This window comes from Equus asinus, chromosome 6 (genome assembly GCF_041296235.1).
Source record: "Equus asinus isolate D_3611 breed Donkey chromosome 6, EquAss-T2T_v2, whole genome shotgun sequence".
Classification (NCBI taxonomy): domain Eukaryota; kingdom Metazoa; phylum Chordata; class Mammalia; order Perissodactyla; family Equidae; genus Equus; species Equus asinus.
The window spans coordinates 78,762,552-78,769,283 of NC_091795.1; the positions used below are offsets into that span (position 1 = coordinate 78,762,552).

The window sequence follows — 6,732 nt, forward strand, 5'->3', positions numbered from 1 at the left end:
TCCAGCAAGTCCCCATCCTCCCTGGGTTTCCAAACTGTCATTTGTGAAACAGGAGGATCAGACACTGGATGACCTCCAGCTCCCTTCACTCTCTGACACCCTGTATTCTGGGTCCTACCCCAGGCTGAGGAGAAGGGCTGGAAGGCTCCCTCCCCTCCACAAGCCACATGCCCCCCACTCAGAGAAACAGAACAATGGAGGCAAGCTGGCACTGAGTCTAGACAGACACTTGGGCTGACTCATCCTTCCAAAATATCACTCATGTTCCTTCTTACCCCAGCCCACCCCTCAGAGCCCAGCCTAGGAGAGCCACAGAGATGCTGACTACATTGCAGGTTGGAGCAGGCCAAGGGCACAGAACAGGCCCCACCCAATGGGCATTTCCTCTGGGCTGGTTTGTTCCCTGGAAGTTCCCGGAAAACTACAAAATAATATATGCAACTTAAGCCACAGAGTTAGAGAGAGGACCATGCCAAATCCTTCAAATTACAGATGAGGGAAACTGAGGCCCAGAAGGTCACAAAGGAAATCAATGGTAGTAACAGGACATAGACCACGGCCTTCTGATTATGCTGCTTCTGGCCCCAGTTGTGCCTCAGGGATTTCTCCCAAAAGGAGCTAACCCCTTTCCCTACATGGGAGTATGCCCTTCCTCCCTTTCCCCCACAAAAGGGAGTGTTGGAGAAGGGAACAGCTTGCTGCCCCACAGCCACAGGAAGGGGCATGAGGCAGGGCATCTGTTCCTTCAACAATAAATGCACAGATGGGCAAAAGGATGGGAGGGAGGGAAGAAGGGAGGGAGGGAAACTAATATATGAATGAATGAATAAATAAATGAAATTAAAGAATGAATGTGAAGAAAGAGAGATGAAGGGTAGAGGGAGGGAAAGAATCAATAGATGAGTGAATAATTCTGGGAGCTAATAGAGAAAAAGGATTTGATATATTTTTATAAGAACATGCAAAGAAATAAGAAAATTCTTAAAATGTTCCCATATTTTCAGTTGTGAAAAATTCATCAATTTCATGATGCACATACATGATGAACTATGATATGTACACATTTCTGCATGTAAGTTGTTACTTTTTTAAAAAGACTCCACCCAGCAGGGTCCTGTGAGGAGTGGAATGAGGCAATGAGGCAAAGCTTGGCAGTGTGAGGCTGTGCCCTGATTTTGCTGGGATGGTATTGGTGGGGCCCAGTGAGGAACTGAACATCCATCCCCACCCAGATCTGTGGGCTACACCTAAGCAGGGTGACTTCCTGAAAAAAAGAAGGTTAAATAGGATCTAGAGTCTCACAACATAATACCCAAACGTCCAGGACACAACCGAAAATCACTTATCATACCAAGAACAAAGAAAGTCTCAGGTTAAATGAGAAAAGACAATCGATGAGGCAACACCAAGGTGACAGAGCTGTTGGGATTATCTAACAAGGATTTTAAAACAGTCATCATTAAATGCTTTGATGAGCAATTATGAACATGCTTGAAACACATAAAAAAATGGAAAGTCTCAGCAAAGAAATTCAAAATATAAAGAAGAACCAACTGGAAATTTTAGAACTGTAAAAGACAACTGAAATAAACCACTCAATGTGAACAGGACTATGACAGAGGAAAGAATCAGTAAACATGAAGATAAAACAGTAAAAATTATCCAATATGAATAAGAGAGAATAGACTGAAAAGAAAATAACAGAGCTATGGGGCCTCATAGGACAATAAACAAAGATCTAACATTTGTACTATTGGAGTAGAAAGAAGAAAGAGTGCGGAAAACTAAAAAAGTATTCAAAGAAATAATGGCTAAAAGCTTCTGAAAGTTAGTGAAAGACATTAATCTACAGATCGAAGAAGCTGAGCAAATCTCAAATGGAATAAACCCAAAGAAATCCACATCAAGATATATCATAACCAAAATTCAGAAAACTAAAGACAAAGAAAATAATCTTTGAAAGAACAAAATTGTCAACCCAGAATTTTATACCCAGCAAAATATCATGCAGAAATGCAGATGAAATCAAGACATCCTTAAATGAAGGAAACTAAGAGACATTGTCACCATTAGACCTACCCTAAAAGAATAGGTAAGGGTAGTTCTTCAAACAGAAAGGAAACGATAAAAGAAAGAAACTTGAAACATGAAGAAAGAACAAGGAAAAAGTAAAACTATGGGTAAATATAATTATATATATATATATATAAGGCTCTTCTTCTCTTTCCTGGAGAAGGGCAGCCACAGAGGGTGGAACAGTGTCCCGCAGGCTTGGAAATCTGCAGGCACAGCTCACACAGTTGGACACCATCAAAGGACAGAGTGAAGGAGCATATATGAAGCATTTTGAGTCAAGCAACCCTCAAGCCCTGCTGCTGATGGCAGCTAGTGTGCTCGTAAACGCCCTTTATTGCTGAAGACATTTTGACAGGGTTTTCTATTACTTGAAGCTGACAGCTTCCTAACTGACAAGGCAATTTTTTACTGAGACTTTCTATCCAGTCAAAGACTCTTGTGCTGAGAAGAATGTAATGACTAAAACAGAAAGCCTTAACACATCTTCCTCACTAGGGTGATACCCAATTCAAGCCTTGTGAACACAAATCACATCCCTGGTGTGGACCTGTGTGGTACACACAGGCTAATCAAAGAACCTTCCCCATCACATGAGAGCTGCTGCTCTAGGAGAAAGGCAAGCAGATGAGGACAACTTGACCCTTCTGGACCACAGCCTGGGGGCAGGTGCTGCTCTGGGCTCGGAAGGGAAATGCTCAGTCTGTTCAGATCTGCTCTCCCTCACTACACTGTGGGAAAGATATCAGCAAACCACAGCCCATCCAGAAGAAAGAGGATGCGATGGGGAGGGGCTCCAGACCACATCATGTAAGCAACAGTGAAGACATAGAGAAAAAGGACTCAGAGGGGAATCTGAGGGCTCCATTGGGCCACTGAAGGGGTAACAGGCCACAATGGACTGGGTGTGGCTGCATGGTTGCCTGTCCTAGAGGCCAGGACACTAATTTGTGGGTGTATAGGAGGATGAACTTCCAACACTCTAACAAATGGCTTCCCCAAGAAGCAGTAAACTCCCCATCCTTAGAGATGTTCGAGGAGAAGCCAGACAGCAACCTTACAGGATGTTTAATAGGGAGGCAGGCTCCCTCCCCTCCAGCCTCCTGTTCCCCAGCCCCACTCAGTGATTCTGGAGTTTGGGGAAATGGGAGATACAGTCCCCTGTATTTCAGCTGATCCTATGTTTCATTCCAGCTACACTCTAGAATCATGCTATTGGCCAGACCTGCCTCAGGACCAGTGGGGATCTCCAGCCCAGTCAATGCCCAGTTGTGTTTTTTGGAACAAATGTAAATGCAAAAAAAAAAAAAAAAGAATCTGGTAAAGAAAGTTTGGGAAACATGAACTTAAATAATGTTGAACTAGTTTCTCAACTATACCACGTCTCAGGGCTTTAATATGTTCAATGGACTGTGATGCTCCAATAAGGGCTAGGTGTGAAGCAATTTCCAAATCTACATGACCATACATCCGTTTGTTCATGAAATACGTCTTAGGACCCGAGTTTTTAGGAGCGCACATGGCAAAACAGTGCTCTGATCTGCCTCAAAGTTTCCAAGGGAACTAGCTCAGAACTTGAGCCTACTGAATAACAAATTTATAATTCAATCCAAATCATATTTTACTTCTTGGGATCATCAAGACAAATCAGATCAAGAAAGGTGCCCAGATCAGTCAGGGTGTGTATCTCCCCCTCCACCTGGTACATCATACTTCCCCCTAGAAAAGTCATCATAATCGGAAGAGGAATAAAAATCCTTCAGAGAAAAAAATATCTCAGAGAAGAAACAAAAGCAGCCTCAGGGGTGAGAAGAGGGAGGAGTTCATCTTCCCACCATCAGAAAGTCAGTAGAGCTCCCCCTCACCGCCAATCTTTGCTCTAGAAACTATACACTACCTACCACCAAAGGCAAGCTTTTCAGAGCAATTTCAGGCCCCTCTGGAATATGACTGACACCCACTTCCCCAAGCCTCCCACCCGTTACCTGAGGAGCCAGCCTTCAGGGGAGTTTTCAAAGCGGACAGTCCTAGTCGCGGTTCTGCAGTCTCTAGGCTGGCTGGTCCCCAGCAGCCTCGAGCAGTCAGCCAGGGCTCCCTGGGAGGGAGAGGCGAGGAAGAGACACACACATCCTCCCGGAGACAAGCCAGGGCCGGCCAGAGGGAGAGCCAGGCCCGACCGTCTCTGGGCACTGGCCCTGCCTGATGTGGATGGAAAGAAAAGACTCTTGTTTCTCACTGTTCCCCTGGGTGATAGTTACCATGGATATAAATCAATTTTTGGAACCTGTCAGTCGCCGGTTGAATATGAAGAGCGAGCTTTCCCTGAGCCGCGGTCATGCGGAGACACACGGGAGACAGACTGAGAGCAGGCTCGGGTCTGCAGACAGAGTGGACACAAGTGGGCGCCTGGCTCCGGAGAGCCCACTTGGGTTCCTAACACGGCACACAGCACACACTCTCATCAGGGAGAAGTAACCTAACATAGAGAAGCATCCTTCATATTAACCCAGCACTCTACAAGACACATCCCCACAATACCCCAAGAAAACATCCAAACAGGAGCCCCTGAGGGAGGGCCTGCTAATGGCTCATTTGATAATCAGAGCTACCACTTACTTGCCAGTTGAAATGCTTTATAGATATTAGCTCATTTACCCTCAAAACCACCTTTGGGGGTAGATACTCTTATTATTCCCACTTTACAGATGAGGAAACTGAGGCTGAGAGAGGTCACTCAGCTCACAGTTGTAGGGCCAGGATCAAAACCCAGCTTGTCTAGTTCCACAGCAGTTCTTCCGTGCCGTCAGGACCTCTGGAATCCAGATACAGCTCTGAGCCTGTGGCCTCATGAAAATCATTAAATGTCCCTGTGTCCCATTTTCTCATCTCTAAAACAGGAATAAAAATATTTTCCCTGCTTATGTCCTAGGATTGTTATAAGCATCATGTCAAAGGTATCCAAATTTAGCGAAGAGAAAAAGAAAGGAGGGGCCAGCCCCGTGGCCGAGTGGTTAAGTTCGCACGCTCTGCTGCGGCAGTCCAGGGTTCGGATGCTGGGTGCGGACATGGCACCGCTCGTCAGGCCACGTTGAGGCGGCGTCCCACATGCCACAACTAGAGGGACCTGCAACTAAGATATACAACTGTGTACCGGGGGGATTTGGGGAGAAAAAGCAGAAAAAAAAAAAAGAAAGGAAATTAATATTCGTCAATCACCTGCTGGGCCAAGCAGTTACACTGTTACTTACAATAGCTTATCTTTAATTCTGCCAGAAAAATAAGAAACCTAAGGGGAAAGCCTTGTGTCAAAGACCTCATAGTCAGGAAGCCCAAGAGTCTGGATTCCAACAAAGGTCTCTCTGATTCCCAAACTTTTGGTTTTTACATTTTTTGTGTTTGTATGTTTTTGTACACCAACATGTCACGGGTACAAAAAGAACCCCATTAGCAACCCAAGTCCCCTTGGGACTCTGATCTTCTGGAATACTCATTTGCCCATCGGTGTAGGCATGTTCTGTCTCACTGGCCACAGAAAGGCTGCAGCTTCCAACATCTGCACTCGGGCAAGGTGCCCGCCCTAGCCCAAGACGCCCTGCCTCCGAGTCCTCTGTATCACCTGCTGCTCTGTCCCATATCCTGCCAGCTGGTTACAGACCCAATAGCCTCATCTTTCAGTGGGGCTAACACCAGCACTGAAGATAGCCATGGAAAGTCAAGAGCCCCGGAGGTGGGTTGCAGTGCAAACCTTGTGAAGCTGCTGATGCCCAGCTAGAATCCTCCTGGAGCCTCTCTGTGCACAGCAGACCCCGACGCTTCATCATAAAAGCACAGAGGGACCTTTGTCCTTCTTGCCATAAATAGCGATGGCACATTCTTCTGGTGAGATCAAAGAGCAAATATCCTGTGTTCCTCTCATGCTGATCTTCCTGGAGCTCACAGGGCTGCCTGGAGATGGCCTCATCCATCCTAGAAGCAGGGTAAGCCTGCTTGGGGACCCTCTGAAATACTGGCTGTGACCACGGCAGAAGCCATGGCTAAGGACCCTGTGGGTAACACGGGGGAGCTGTCCCCAGAAGCACATCCAGCATGCACAGTTTTCTTAGGGTGTGTGTGGGTTGGGGAAGGAGGACAAAAGTATAAAGGACTAAGATGGCCTGGTCTCCACCAAATAGACACACTGAGGCAAAGAGCAGACTCAGAGAGGAGGCGAAAGGAGGGGAAGGGACAGGAGCGAGACTGAGAGAGGGAGAGAATATCTTATAACAGCAGAGCACATCTCCGAGCGTAGAAGCCAAGGTGGTCACATGTAGAATTTGCAGTGTTATGAAAAAAAAAGAACCAACCAATTTAACTGTTGAAAAGAGTGGCCCTAACCGAAAATAGATGAAGATAGAGGGAATAAATGTACTTAGGTTGGAACAAGTCATTTTGTACTTGATGCTCTGCAGGCTCCGTGGTCTTAAGCTAGTTTCATAACATCTGAGGTTTTTTACTGAACAGCCATGTCGTGCTGCTCACTGGACACAACATACACTTTATTTTGTCTCATCTTCATAGCCACCCGCTGCGTTGCTCTTGTCTTCACTCTGTGGATGAGGAAATTGACACTCAAAGAAGGTAAGCGGCTTGCCAAAGGTCACACAGAGGCAGTGCTAGCAT

At 46.1% G+C, this 6,732-nt stretch overlaps 1 protein-coding gene across 1 annotated transcript in view; it reads right to left on the bottom strand.

The window, feature by feature from the left end:
- Nucleotides 1-4,274, bottom strand: part of TOGARAM2 (TOG array regulator of axonemal microtubules 2) — a 63,652-nt gene extending 59,378 nt beyond the window's left edge. The window contains exon 1 of the mRNA XM_070512362.1: nt 4,059-4,274. The gene's annotated coding sequence lies outside the window, so the exon portion shown is untranslated. The remainder of the gene's footprint in view (nt 1-4,058) is intronic.
- Nucleotides 4,275-6,732: the final 2,458 nt, after the last annotated feature.